We start from the raw sequence: 15,433 nt of genomic DNA, 5'->3' as shown, positions 1-15,433 counted from the left end.
AGCTCTTGTGGGTTCAAAGTTCTCACCACACATCTAGATAAGTTCCTTGGGGGGTCTAATTTCCAAAATGGGGTCACTTGTGGGGGGTTTCCACTGTTTAGGTACATCAGGGGCTCTCCAAACGTGACTGAATTCCAGCCAATTTTGCATTGAAAAAGTCAAAACGGCGCTCCTTCCCATCTGAGCTCTGCCATGCGCCGAAACAGTGGTTCCCCCCACATATCAGGTAACAGTGTACTCAGGACAAGCTGCACAATAACTTTTGCAGTACAATTTCTCCTGTTACCCTTGGTAAAATAAAAAAAAATTGAACCTGAAGTATTTTTTTTGTGAAAAAAAGTTAAATTTTAATTTTTTTTAAATATTCAAAAAAATTCCTGTGACGCACCTGAAGGGTTAATAAACATCTTGAATGTGGTTTTGAGCACCTTAAGGGGTGCAGTTTTTAGAATGGTGTCACTTTTGGGTATTTTCTATCAAATAGATCCCTTAAAGTGACTTCAAATGTGATGTGGTCCGTAAAAATAAAATGGTGTTGCAAAAATGAGAAATCGCTGGTCAACTTTTAACCCTTATATCTTCCTAACAAAAAAAAATTTTGGTTCCAAAATTGTGCTGATGTAAAGTAAACATGTGGGAAATGTTATTTATTAAGTTTTTTGTGTGCCGTATCTCTGTGATTTAAGGGCATAAAAATTTAAATTTGGAAAATTGTGAAATTTTAAAATTTTTTGCCAAATTTCCTTTTTTTTTTCACAAACAAACGCAAGTTATTTGAATGAAATTTTACCACTAACATGAAGTACAATATGTCACAAGAAAACATTGTCAGAATCACCGGGATCCATGGAAGCGTTTCAGAGTTATTACCTCATAAAGGGACAGTGGTCAGAATTGTAAAAATTGGCCAGGGAGTTAACGTGCAAACCACCCTTGGAAGTGAAGGGGTTAAAATAAAAAGGCAATTCAGATGGAATGAGTGTAATTCTTTGAATGAAAATGTCCTCTCCTTTGAAACATCCTGTTGCAGAGCTGTGTATCTAATCCTATCCTGTGTGATAATGTCTGCTGAGCTGTGTATCTAATCCTCTCCTGTGTGTTACTGTCTGCTGAGCTGTGTACGTTGTAAGACAACGCTTACTGAGTGTGTTAGGGGAGACTCGCTTGGCAATGGGATTCAGTCACACAGGAACGATTTTCTCCTTTTAACAGCCTATTTGTTTTTTTTACAGAGCATAAACCACACCGTAGGCCATGTTGCACATCACAGACCTAACACATAGTCCATAGCACTTTATCGTATACGGCTTTAATTCACAGTCTCTAAACACGCCGGACTTCTTTGCCCAGTTACCATGGGTGACCGCACAGTTCATTAAGTGACCCCTGTCAGTGCACACAGTTCCCCATACTCTGGCTTACCTTCCAGGATCTCCTGCTCCACACGCTGACTCCTGTCAGTAGTCTCTCTCCTAGGGAAGCTGCCGAACTGGGATCACTGACCTGGACAATGCCTTGCTCACCAGGCCACCTGACAGTTCCAGACCCTCAGACGGATGGTAGCTCCCCCAATGCAGTGCCGTCACAGACTCTGCATACATGGCCTCTCCATGTGCTATTCAGGACATCCGTCCCCCCGGGACCATCCAACACACTGGCCTCCAGGTCCAAGGCCTCACTATGTGCTCTTCAGGAAGTCCATACCCACCTTGGACCTTCTAACACATAGACCATCCAGGACCTTACACACTCTCCATTCAGATGCATACACTCTCACCATGTGACCAGACCTCAGTCACATTATATAGTTGAAACCACCCCCATAGGTGGGCAGTGTATGTGTGGTTAGTCATTCCCGCCCAGCTCTCCGAATAACCCTATAAGCCCCCCTAGTAAACTAAGCAAAATTCATGGAACTACAAATGTAAGAAGATGAGCCGAGACAGAGTCAGTGGTGTCCGGCGCCCTTTAAGGACAGAACAATCAGGACTGTCACCACTGTTGGTGGGGGAGGTTTCTTCTAGGAGGGAGAGACCTTTCTGTTGGACAGCAGGGGGCGCAGGGTATATGAGGAGACCTCAGCGGAGGAATGGGTCAGACTTGGCCGGAAGACGACAGGAGATGGTTGACTCCTTCTCTGCTGCTCGCGCTGACAACTCCACGTCACCCAATCCTCAGCGAGCAGACCTAAAGACTTCCTTTGACACTATTAATCTACCGTCTGGACCCGTACTTTCAGATACCTTTGTTGTGACTGTGATAGAGACTACTCCAAAAGACAGCCAGTTGCCGCGGACTGTAAGCATGTCTGTCTCATATCAGACACCATTGCTGAGGAATCCGCCTAAAGGACTGTTTCCATATTCCAGCGCACTCAAGTCAAGCAGGACCGAATTCATCAGCACCGTCGGGAGACGATGCTTCTTGTATCTCCGTAACAGAGCTAGAGACTTTGTCCATGATTTGCGACGCCGTTGGGAGATTTTCCAGCCTTTCCCGTGCAAGAACTGCAAGTGATAAGTTACCGTGTTTCTATATATCTTATTCCTGAGTATTGTGTTAATATGTGATTTCTGCTGCTTCTTTACTGGCCTTGCCTCTCTGTGTGGAGTATTACTTGTTAATTACCTGTTCAGTAAACCTTTGTTAACCCCTTCTCTGTCTCTGGCTATTCACTGCATCCAATGGACCTCTCCTCTTTACACAAGTCCCAGCACAACAACATTATTTCGGGCTTACACCACAGAGGACCTCTGCGACACATACCTGCCATTTACAATCATGCCGGTCACTGTCTCACCATCATAATCACAGATATGCCTGTGACTGCCACGCCATCCCATGGCCCCAACACACCTCAGTGCGCACGCCCAGCACCCCCTAGCTGCAACAGGGGTCACTGCCTCACAACGTGTATCTAATCCTATCCTGTGTGATACTGTCTGCTGAGCTGTGTATCTAATCCTATACTGTGTGATACTGACTGCTGAGCCATGTATCTAATCCTATCCAGTGTGATACTGTGTGCTGATCTGTGTATCTAATCCTCTCCTGTGTGTTACTGTCTGCTGAGTTGTGTATCTAATCCTATCCTGTGTGATACAGTCTGCTGAGATGTGTATCTTATTCTATCCTGTGTGATACAGTCTGCTGAGCTGTGTATCTAATCCTATCCTGTGTGATACTGAGCCATGTATCTAATCCTATCCTGTGTGATAATATGTGCTGAGCTGTGTATCTACTCCTATCCTGTGTGATACTGTCTCCTGAGCCGTGTATCTAATCCTATCCTGTGTGATACTGTCTGCTGAGCTGTGTACCTAATCCTATCCTGTGTGCTGAGCCGTGTATCTAATCCTCTCCTGTGTGTTGCTGCCTGCTGAGCCATGTATCTAATCTTCTCCTGTGTGATAGTCTGCCGAGCCATGTATCTAATCCTATCTTGTGTGATACAGTCTGCTGAGCCGTGTATGTAATCCTACCCTGTGTGATACAGTCTGCTGAGCCGTGTATCTAATCCTATCCTGTGTAATACAGTCTGCTGAGCTGTGTATATAATCCTATCCTGTGTGATACTGACTGCTGAGCTGTGTATCTAATCCTATGCTGTGTGATACTGTCTGCTGAGCCATGTATCTAATCCTATCCTGTGTGATAGTCTGCTTAGCCGTGTATCATCCTATCCTGTGTGATACAGTCTGCTGAGCCATGTATCTAATCCTATTCTGTGTGATACAGTCTGCTTAGCTGTGTATCTAATCCTATCCTGTGTGATACTCTCTGCTGACCTATGTATCTAATCCTATCCTGTGTGATACAGTCTGCTGAGCCGTGTATCTAATCCTATCCTGTGTGATACAGTCTGCTGAGCTGTGTATCTAATCCTATCCTTTGTGATACAGGCTGCTGAGCCATGTATGTAATCCTACCCTGTGTGATACTGGGCTCCCCTTGCAGTCTGTGTCAGAGGGTGGTCTGTGTCGGCACAGTAATATATTGTGTTATTTCCAGCTTTACATAAGGGAGATAACACCATAGAAATGATAAGAATAATAGGACTCAGTTACCACAACTGTCTACAAGGAAAACTGCTGCTCATTGCAACCAATCACAGCTTAGCTTTCATCTTTTAAACAGCTCTGGTGAAATGAAAAATGCCTAGTGATTGGTTGCTATGTGGAGTGGGCATGGCTGATACACACACATACATACATACATACATACACTCGTTTATCTAATATATAAAGCTCAAGTGTGTGTATGTATGTATGTATGTGTATATGTCCGGGATTGGCATCCGCACCGTCGCAGCTACAGCCACAAAATTTGGCACAGTCACACATCTGGACCCCGAGAGTGTCCTAGGCTATGTTGTGAGGTGAAATTTTAACCCCGCTTGTTCCAATTCACCAAACAATTTTGCCCCTATCTACATAATGGGGAAAAAGTGTGTGTGTGTCAAGTCCCGCCCCTCATTATGATGTCATAATGGTTGCCATGGCGACGCTGATGTCATCATAGGTTGCAAGCCCTACCACTCATTATGATGTCATAATGGTTGACTATGGGATGGAGGATGTGTGATGGATATATGGGCACTGGACTATGGGATGGAGGATATGTATGATGGGTATATGGGCACGGGACTATGGGATGGAGGATGTCTGATGGGTATATGTGCACTGGACTATGGGATGGAGGATATGTATGATGGGTATATGGGTACAGGACTATGGGATGGTGGATATGTATGATGGGTATATGGGCACGGGACTATGGGATGGAGGATATGTATGATGGGTATATGGGCATGGGACTATGAGATGAAGCATGTGTGATGGGTATATGGGCACTTGACTATGGGATGGCGAATATGTATGATGGGTATATGGGCATGGGACTATGGGATGGAGGATGTGTGATGGGTATATGGGCATTGGACTATGGTATGGAGGATGTGTGATGGGTATATGGGCACTCGACTATGGGATGGAGGATATGTATGATGGGTATATGGGCATGGGACTATGGGATGGAGGATAATTATAATTTGCTATAACTAACCACAGTTAGTTACTATGCCTGGGCAGCGTCGGGCTCTTCAGCTAGTATATATATGTGTGTGGATAGGGACTTAGCCTTAGGGTCAGTGCCAGTCAGTGGCATGCTACAAGACACAGTGGTCATCTCCACAGAGCTAGCGTCTGACAGTGTGCCCCTTCTGGGCATTGTCGTATAGCAGCTGAGTCAGTTGCCGCGCTGCGGTCAGCAGCACTTGTGGGCGTCCGCGGTAGCGACGCCACACGCACGGTAGGTCTAGACGGACACCGACCCTGTGTCTTGGGCCCGAGTCCTGTGACCATATACCGTGCGTGCACACCGCTGAGACCTGTGAGATCAAAAGGCTCGGCATTTATGTTTATGCCTTAAGGCAACTCTGTGAATATAACAGAGTACACCCAGTGCACACCGGGTGACGTTCAACCCGTGTGCGATATACCGCCATATTGTGCATCTGCCATTATATAGAAGCAGTTTAACACCTCTGCATGGTGGACCCCGGGCAGCGAACGCACTTTCTACTATTTTATATTTAGTGCGCTCCACCGTCCCTAACATTACACTAGTGCCAGGGTCTGGCTAGTAATGGCAGACCTGCAGCAGCTACAGCGGTACATTCGGCAGCTGGAGAGCAGGTTGGCGGCTATTGAGAGCTCCACCTCAGCTGTGAATGCTACAGTGGCCGCTGCTCAGGCAGTCACAGAGGCTGTCTCACGCGTGTCCACACCCACGCCTATGCCAACAATAACCCGCCTTCCGTTGCCCGATAAGTTTTCCGGTGACAGCACCGCCTGCAGGGATTTCGTGAGCCAGTGCTCTATCCAGCTGTAGTTACTGGCCATGCGATTTCCCACAGAGCGGGCAAAGGTGGGGTTTATTGTTTCTCTGACCCCGTGGTTCAGAGCGCTGCTCAATTCCTCACGGCTCTGAAGCTGGTCTTTTTGGGACCACGGATCACGCACGACACCTCTCTCCAATTATTGGCCCTAACACAGGGGTCTCTCTCGGTCAGCAATTATGCCTTCTGATTCCGGACATTGGCTTCTGAACTGGAGTGGCCTGATAAAGCACTCGTCCCTGTGTTTTGGAGAGGGTTAGCAGAGCATGTCAAAGATGCTCTAGCAACCAGAGAGGTCCCCACAAGTTTGGAGGAGTTGATTGCCATCTCCACCCACATTGATCTCCGGTTTACGGAGCGCGGGCTGGAGCGTGCGCAATCCAGATGAAGGGTTAATTTGGCTCCCACCTTCTCCGAGCCACTAAGATTTCCCGCTCAGGAGCTAAAGGCCCCGTCTCACTAAGCGACTTACCAGCGATCCCGACACCGATATCAAGGTGTCAGGATCGCTAGTAAGTCGCTATGTGATCGCTGGTGAACTGTCACACAGACAGCTTCACCAGCGATCAGCACAGCGATGCCGAGCGCCCGGCATCGCTGGCCATCCTGTAAAAAATAGAATCAAAATAAAAAATATAGTTATTCTCACCATCCGATGTCCCGCGCAGTCTTCCGGCCTCTCTCCACGCTCCGGTCCCAGTGATCCTTTGCATGAATGACCGCGAGATGTCACGGTCTCGCGGGATAACAAAGTCTCGCGGTCATTCGCGCAAAGGATCACTGGGACCGGAGCGTGGAGAGAGGCGGGATGGCTGAACGGGACATCGGAAGGTGAGAATAACTATATTTTTTATTTTTTTTATTATTTTTTTACACCTGATCGCTGGTCTCCCGCTGTCACACACAGCGATGTGTGCTGGCCAGCGGGAGACCAGCGACCAAAGAAATGTCCAGAGATTTCTTGCAGCGATCAGCGATACCGGCAGGGGGGGCCGCTCGCTGATCGCTGTCACACACAGCAATCTCGCTGGTGAGATCGCTGTTACGTCACAAAAGTTGTGACTCAGCAGCGATCTCGCTACCGAGATTGCTTAGTGAGACGGGGCCTTTACACCTTCTGAACCTATGGAGGTGCCTCGCGCCGGCCCCAAGCCACGTCCGGTGCGAAGCTTCGCACACTGTTACCTGTGCGGCAGTTTGGCCACTCAGCTAGCACGTGTCCTCTGCGGTCGAAAAAACGATCACGTCCAGTGGTCGTAGGTAGTGGCTGAACTAATATGAAAACCTTTTCCCCCAAACCAGTATTCCGAGGGATATTAGATAGCGGTGCTTCCAACTGGGAGGTAGAGGTCATGGTGGACTCCGGGGCAGAAGGAAACTTCATGTCCTCATCCTTTGCCCAGAAGCACGCTATTCCGCTGGTACTACTGCCTCGTCCCTTGAAAATCAGGGTGGTTGACGGTGCGCCTTTACCATCCCAAGTTACACACCAGACAGCACCTCTTGGTTTCTCAATCTCACCCTCTCACCACGAGACGTTGTCCCTGTACATTTTGCCAGATGGCATCGACCAGGTGCTTCTCGGACTTCCATGGCTCCATTACCATTCCCCTCGTATAGATTGGTCTTCGGGGAGCATACTGGGTATCTTTCCACGCTCCCTGGACACTACCGGCAGTACGCGGAGGCGCTTCCGCCGCACCGTCCCTACGATTGCCCGATAGACCTATTGCCAGGTGCGGAGCCTCATAGAGGCCGCGTGTACCCTCTATCTCTCCCGGAGACAGAGGCCATGTCACAATATATCCGGGAGAACCTGGCAAGAGGGTTTATCAGAAAATCAGTGTTGCCGGCTGGTGCAGGGTTCTTCTTCGTGCAGAAGAAGAGTGGGGAGTTGCGCCCCTGCATTGACTACAGAGGTCTCAACGCCATTACCATAAAAAACAAATACCCTCTTCCTTTGATCTCTGAGTTGTTTGACAGGTTGCGTGGTGCCCGGATCTTTACGAAATTAGATCTACGTGGGGCGTACAACCTGATCCGCATACGCGAAGGAGACGAGTGGAAGACAGCCTTTAATACCAGGGATGGCCACTATGAGTATCTGGTCATGTCCTTCGGCCTTTGAAATGTGCCTGCTGTCTTCCAGGACTTCGTAAATGACGTCTTTCGCGATATGCTCTCTACCTCGATGGTGGTCTATCTGGATAACATCCTCATCTTTTCTCCAGATGTGGCCTCTCATCGGAGAGACGTCTGCAAGGTCTTCGACCGTTTGCGGGCGAATTCTCTCTTCGCCAAGCTGGAGAAGTGCCAGTTTGAGCAGGAGTCCTTGCCGTTCTTGGGCTATATCATCTCGGCCCAGGGGTTGGCTATGGATCCTGCTAAATTGCAAGCGGTAATGGACTGGCAGGAGCCCCATTCTCTAAAAGCGGTGCAGCGCTTTTTGTGGTTCGTTAACTATTACTGCCAGTTCATCCCCCACTTTTCCACACTGGTAGCTTCTTTGGTTGCTCTTACCAAGAAGGGAGCCAATCCAAAGGTTTGGTCAGAGCAGGTCTCCACGGCCTTTTCGTCCCTGAAAACCCATTTTGCTGGCGCTCCCATCCTCCACCATCCCGATGTGGCTAAACCCTTTATCCTATAGGTAGATGCCTCGTCCCTTGGTGCAGGAGCAGTCTCCAGAAGGATGCTCAAGGTTGGAAACATCCCTGCTTCTTCTTCTCAAAGACCTTCTCACCGGCGGAGAGAAACTACTCCATCGGGGACAGGGAGTTGCTGGCTATGAAACTGGCCTTTTCTGAGTGGAGACATCTCCTGGAGGGAGCGGGCTTCCCTTCCAGGTGTACACTGACCATAAAAACCTGGTCTATTTGCAAACGGCCCAGCGCTTGAACTCTCGTCAAACTAGGTGGTCGCTCTTCTTCTCCCGCTTCACCTTGCATTAGCTGTCTGGAGAGAAGTACATCCGTGCGGATGCTCTTTCTCGCTCGGTGGTCTCAGCGGAGGAAGAGGAGGTTGAGTCTCTGCTAATTGTCCCCACGGAGAGCCTGAGGACCGTGGCTCTGGTTGCCTTTGAGGCAGTTTCGCCGGGCAAGACCTTTGTCCCTCCTCGCTTGCGGCCAGAGGTCCTCGCGTGGGCACACGCGTCCAGGGTGAGTGGTCACTTTGGCATTAAGTGGACCACAGAACTCCTGACAAGGTCTTATTGGTGGCCGCACATGGCTCGGGACACTAAAGAGTACATTCAAGCATGCGTTTCTTGTGCTCGGAACAGGTCCTCTAGACAGAGGCCGGCTGGTTTACTGTATCCTGTTATGAATGAGTCACCATAGGAGGCAAAAACAGAAATACAAGCTAAGTCCAGAAAACCAGAGAAGTTGGCAACTATCAGATTGCAGACCCCTGAACCTATCAACACAACTAGCAGTAGCCGTGGGGGGTTCCTACGATGCCCTAGACCCCTCGATCACAGCCGGAGAATTAAATAGGCCTAAAGAAAGAAAGGGGAAATCTAAACTGCCCCAGAGCAGACCCCAAAGCAATAGGCAGCCCCCAACATATAATGACGGTGAAGCAAGATGAAAACACTAACACAGGCAGAAAGATAGACTGAGCAAAGCCGGGGCCCAAAACTACCTACATAGGAAAGGACAGGAAGGCTGCTGTCTGCAATCTGCCAAAACCCTATCAAAGACATAAGCCAACAAGCTGATATGAAAAAGACCCTGAAGCAGCTAGGCTTCAAAAACTAAATCAGCACTCAGGTATTTTCAGAAGACAGAGCTAAAGGAATTCAGCACACCCCAGCAGGGAATGGCAGAAATCCAGAAAAACAAAGCAAAACAAAGTCAAAGCACAAATGCAAAAAGCCGAGCAGCAAACTTAGCTTTAGAGGAGCAGGAATTCAGACTGGTCTCCAAGGATTCCACAGAGAAATCACCCGCAGGGCAGAAGGGCGTCGGCAGCCTTATATCCAGTCAGTAACTCCACTCAGCCAGTCATCATCATCAGCCTCAGGTGTTTGATAATCAGGCTCACTACCTTTCTTTACCAGAAGAGGGAGTTCCTCGGGCCTCAGTAGTGAAGGGGAAAATGAACTCACAACAGTATCCCTTGCCGGTGGCAGACAGACCCTGGGAGATGGTCGGCATGGACTTTGTGGTCGGCCTGCCCAAATCTGGTGGCAGCACGGTCATCTGGGTGGTCACCGATCACTTCTCTAAAATGGTGCATCTGGTGCCACTCGCGCGGCTGCCTTCGGCTCGTGGTCTCGCCACACTGTTCATAAAGCACGTATTTCGTTTGCACGGTATGCCAGACAAAATAGTCAGTGACCATGGTCCCCAGTTTGCGTCTCGATTTTGGAGGGAGCTCTGCAGTCTACTCAGTATCGAGCTCAATTTGTCCTCTGCATATCATCCCGAGATGAACGGGTTGGTTGAGAGAGCCAATCAAACTGTGGTCACACACCTGTGACATTTTGTCTCTGCCAGGCAGGATGACTGGGCATCCTTACTATCGTGGGCTGAATTTACCCTGAATAACGCAGTGGCTGATTCGACTGGTCAGACGCCGTTCCTTCTCAATTACGGCCAGCATCTGCGCGTCCCTGTCCCGATGCCAGTATCTTCCACTGATTCCAGGGTGGCAGACTGGGCAGTGGAGGCTCGCGACATTTGGGATCGCACCTAGGATGATATTCGAGCCTCTAAAGAGAGAATGAGAGCGTCAGCCGACACACATCGGCGTCCCGCTCCAACTTTTGCCCCTGGCGACTTGGTGTGGCTCTCTGTGTGTAATATCAAGCTGCGGGCCGAGTCCTCCAAGTTCGCGCCGCGATACATTGGTCCTTTCAAGGTCCTTGAGCGCATCAGCTCAGTGGTCTACCGTCTGGTTCTTCCATCACACTTGGCCATCTCTGACGTCTTCCATGTGTCCCTTCTCAAGCCTGTTCACATGGCTCGGTTTTCGAGTCATCTGCCGACACATCAGACCTGTCCTCGGATGAGTTTGAGGTCAACGCCATTGTGGGACGCAGGATTGTGCGTGGCAAAAAATTTTATTTGGTGGACTGGAAGGGTCATGGTCCGGAGGCCCGGACCTGGGAGCCAGTGGAGAACACCCACGCCCGCTCCTGATCGCGGCGTTTGAGCGTGCTGAGGCTCAGAGGTCCTAGGAGGGGGGGTAATGTTAGGCTTCAGGTTCCTGCAGCTGCACACCGGGAATCCAGAGCCTTGCATCCTGCAGTCTCCCATTCTTCTCCGACAACTCAGGAGCCTGCACAGCAATCTCAGCGTCGCAGGTGCTCTGCTCAGACCAGCTCTGTAGGACTGGCTGTTGCTGCCACCTTTGGGTCAGCAATAGCAGCGCAGGCTGCCCTGCAGCAAGCCACTCCAGTGGCTAAGTCCTCTCATCATGCTACTGGGCATGCTCACGAGACGATCTCCCATTGGAGATCGGGAGTCACGTGCCCAGGTCCTTCTCCTGATCTGATTGGTGCATCCCAGAGATCTGGAAGATCCCGCACGGCTATAAAAGGTCTGCATGGCCGTTCGGCCATGCGCTAGTGTAGGCTCTAATTGCTACTGTGTGAATGATGATGGATGCATGAACCTGTGAATGACTCATTAAGATCCCCTCCCTCTGATATTACGTGTGTGGATAGGGACTTAGCCTTAGAGTCAGCGCCAGTCAGTGGCATGCTACCAGCCACAGTGCTCATCTCCACAGAGCTAGCGTCCGACAGTGCACCCCTCCTGGGCATTGTTGCATAGCGGCTGAGTCAGTTGCCGCGCTGCAGTCAGCAGCACTTGTGGGCGTCCGCGGTAGTGACGCCGCATGCATGGTAGGTCTAGACGGATGCCGACCATGTGTCTTGGGCCCGAGTTCTGTGACCATATACCGTGCATGCACACCGTTGAGACCTGTGAGGTCAAAAGGCTCGGCATTTATGTTTATGCCTTAAGGCGACACTGTGAATATAACAGAGTACGCCCAGTGCACACCGGGTGACTTTCAACCCTTGTACGATATACCTCCATATTGTGCATCTGCCATTATATAGCAGCAGTTTAACACCTCTGCACGGTGGACCCCGGTCGGCGAACGCACTTTCTATTATTTCATATTTAGTGCATTCTGCCGTCCCTAACACCCAAGGAGACACCTGCCAGATTGCCAGGTTAGTCAGTCTGGGCCTGCGACTTGGTCAGAAGCAAAGGAGAAGCAGGCACTACCCGCTGTTGCAGTGGCCATGGCCGCTCACACGCAGTCGTAGCACTATTGCCCCAGAGGCCCCTTGGGGGTCAGACGTCTTACCCCCCTCAGGTCTGTGGCCAGAAGATATGTCATTTTCATCTATTCTGGCCACATCCGGTCAGCGATTTTAGGTAGCGTTGGAAACTGACGACAGTCTGAAACTCCCAAGGACCAGGTAGCATAGCCTCCCTTTGACTCAGACCTCGAGTGGGTAGTTTGGAACCAAGGACAGCTGTACTGGGTAACGGTCCAGCAAGGTTCACCAGAGGTGTGGCCTAGGGACCAACAGTTGGTGGTACCCTATTCATTCCAGGCGGAGTTGTCGTGGATTGCGCTCAAAATTCTGATGGCAGGACATCTAGAGATAACTAAAATAAATGCCTGGCTAGCTCAGCATTTCTACTGACCTAGGATGGGGACCGATCTGGCTTCCTGTTAGCGCGGGTGGTCAGGAGCGGAACTCCGAGAGTGGACCCTCTGGACCGTGGCACCGAGGGACCCCGGGCGAGCTGCCAGGTGGAACCGGCCCCTATACAGGGACCGTTAGGAGCAGGCCCAGGGGTTCGAGTACCACGGTAGCCGGTACCGAGAGGGGCGGCTCATTATGGACCGGAGTAAGACTGAGACTGGAGTAGGACGGCGTGAGCACTGAAGGCAGGACTGGAGTAGGACGACAGGAACACTGAAGGCAGGACTGGAGTAGGACAGCAGGAACACTGAAGGCAGGACTGGAGTAGGACGGCAGGAACACAATGCAGGACTGGAGTAGCTGCTGTGAGGAGCAGCCGAGACAGGAACTGCAGAAGCAGAGTGTGCACGATGGAGCGAGGCCAGAGTGTCAGGAAACACAACGATCAGGCGCCTCCCTCAAGGGGAAGCGGCCTGATATGGCCCCGTCTGGACAGCCATTGGTCCAAAGGTGCTTCCGGGTCAGGGCACAGCCGGAGCATAAGAAGCAGGAAGGAGGCGCGGCCGCGGCCTATGGCGCATGCGCATAGCATGCGGGGAAGGCATCGATCGCGGGCCTGTCTCAGGTGACCGCCGCGGCCGTCGGGTGGAGAGAGGCTGCGGCGTGGGAACGGAGGCCGGGTGAGTATGGCGGAGCGGTGTAACACTTCCTACTGCCATTTGTGTGACACCTGTCAGAGAGTCGGGAAGGCGGGTCGGCACTCCAAAGCCTCACTGGTAAATATGCCTTTCAGGAGGGTTGCTGTGGATTTGACTGACCTGATGGCCATTCCCAGCAGCTACAGGAAACGCTTCGTATTGACAGTAATAGACTATGCCATAATTTACCCAGAAGCGGTAGCCTTATCGTCCATTCAGGCCAAGGTCGCCACCACCTTACTGGAGATTTTCTCCCAAGAGGTGTTTTTCCAGGAAATTCTCACCATCCAGGGGACATAGTTCATTTCACAGCTGATGGAGTCTTTCTGTAAGCAGAAACAGGTGCAACTTCTAGTGACCAGCCCATACAACCCACAGACCAACAGCCTTTGCAAACGGTTCAATAGCACCCTGAAGCAGATGCTTAAGATGTTGGTTGACTACAGAGGTGCAACTGAGAGCGGTAGCTTCCACATCTGCCATTTGCCTACCGGGAGGTTTCACAGGCCTGAACGGGGTTCTCCACTTTGAGTTCCTGAACGAATGACGTGTGTAGGGGCCCCTGGCTCTGGTGAAATAGGTCTGGCAAGGAGACTTAGCCACCCCTGGAGTGTCGGTCATTGAGTATGTTGTTCACTTCAGTGACAAGATGCACAACAAGAATCATTAAGGCTAGTTTCATACTAGCATATGGCTGAGGAGCGGAGGGCTGCAGGCTTCCTCTGTGAAGCTCCACCCCCAGCCGCACCTCCTCCGGTCAGCTCCGCCTCTGTCAGCATGCGGCCTGTGTACCCTATCTTTAGCATTAGGTATGCAGGCCATGCCGATGAAAGCGGATGCCTCCGCGTGCATCTTTCTGATGGTGCAGCGACCTGCGCCAAACGCGGCATGTTGCATTTTGTTGCGCTCGCTGCACCGCCAAAAAGACGCATGCGGAGGCATCCGCATTCATCGGCATGGCCTGCGTACCTAATGCTAAAGATAGGGTATGCAGGCTGCATGTCGACAGAGGCGGAGCTGACTGGAGGAGGTGCAGACGGGGGCGGAGCTTCACAGAGGAAGCCCGCAGCCCTCCGCACCTCGGCCATACGCTAGTATGAAACTAGCCTAACAAGTGCACTTGTTGGTATAAATACCTGACATGTTAGACCATACCTCACTCGCCAGACAAAGCTCCTGGTACTAGCGATACTCGTTGGGACGGCTCATTCAGACACTTGCTGCACTTTATGCTTGGACAAGTATGTATTCTATATGGTTAATTATTTGCTTTTTCTATATGCTCTTGTAGGTGTATGTATTCTTTATCCTCCATACCTTGGACTTTATTCAGGCACTGCTATAGTTGAGCATGTATTCTAATGTTTAAACTTTTTTATTTCTATACAGCTCGTTCCCTCTCAGATTATTTATCTTATATATCCTGGATTTAATACATGCTTGGTTATTTTGCAATGGAACATATATCGTGTTATATACTTTGTGTACCTTAGATTAAACATATATCAGGCAATTTTGTTTTGGTACATTTCCATGCATTATCTGAGGGTTTTTTCCTTGTGCTTATTGACATTATTTTGTGAGATTATTTATTGGCCATCTTGTTTTCCTGGTGGCCTTGCAGCTTTCTATTCTAGGGGATATTGGACTCCTTTGTGCCTGTTTATACATGCTTCTATACTGAGTGATTCATTTCTCTTGGTTCTCTCTTTTTTAATTATTTTTAATGTGATTTTGTGCACTTTGTGTTTTCAATAAAGTTTTTTTCGCTTGTTTACTTCTGGTGTGTGTGTACCGTTATTTCCACTGCTTTTTCTTTCCTTTTGCACAAGATGCACAACTTGGAGCAGCTGGTGCACGATAATATGACTTAAACCCAGGCCGACCAGAAGCAGTGGTATGACCAGAATGCTTGTGAGAAGACCTACCAAGTTGGTTAAAAATTGTGGGTACTGGTCCCCGTAGCCCAGGACGAGCTTCAGTTGGCCTGAGAGGGCCTGTATCTCGTGCACCAACAGCTCAACACCATAACGTACCTGGTCACTCTGGTACCAACGTGAACATGATGAAGACATATCATGAACGGGAGGCCTGCATCCTTCTCTTGTGCAACCTGCCAGAACATGGAGAGGTGGAGACCCTCCTGGATATGCTCTCCCTGGCTAG

This window comes from Dendrobates tinctorius, unplaced genomic scaffold, assembly GCF_039654945.1.
Source record: "Dendrobates tinctorius isolate UK_male_01 unplaced genomic scaffold, ASM3965494v1 ptg000043l, whole genome shotgun sequence".
NCBI classification, from domain to species: domain Eukaryota; kingdom Metazoa; phylum Chordata; class Amphibia; order Anura; family Dendrobatidae; genus Dendrobates; species Dendrobates tinctorius.
The sequence above is the reverse complement of the archived record's forward strand: the minus strand, read 5'-3'. Positions refer to the sequence as shown.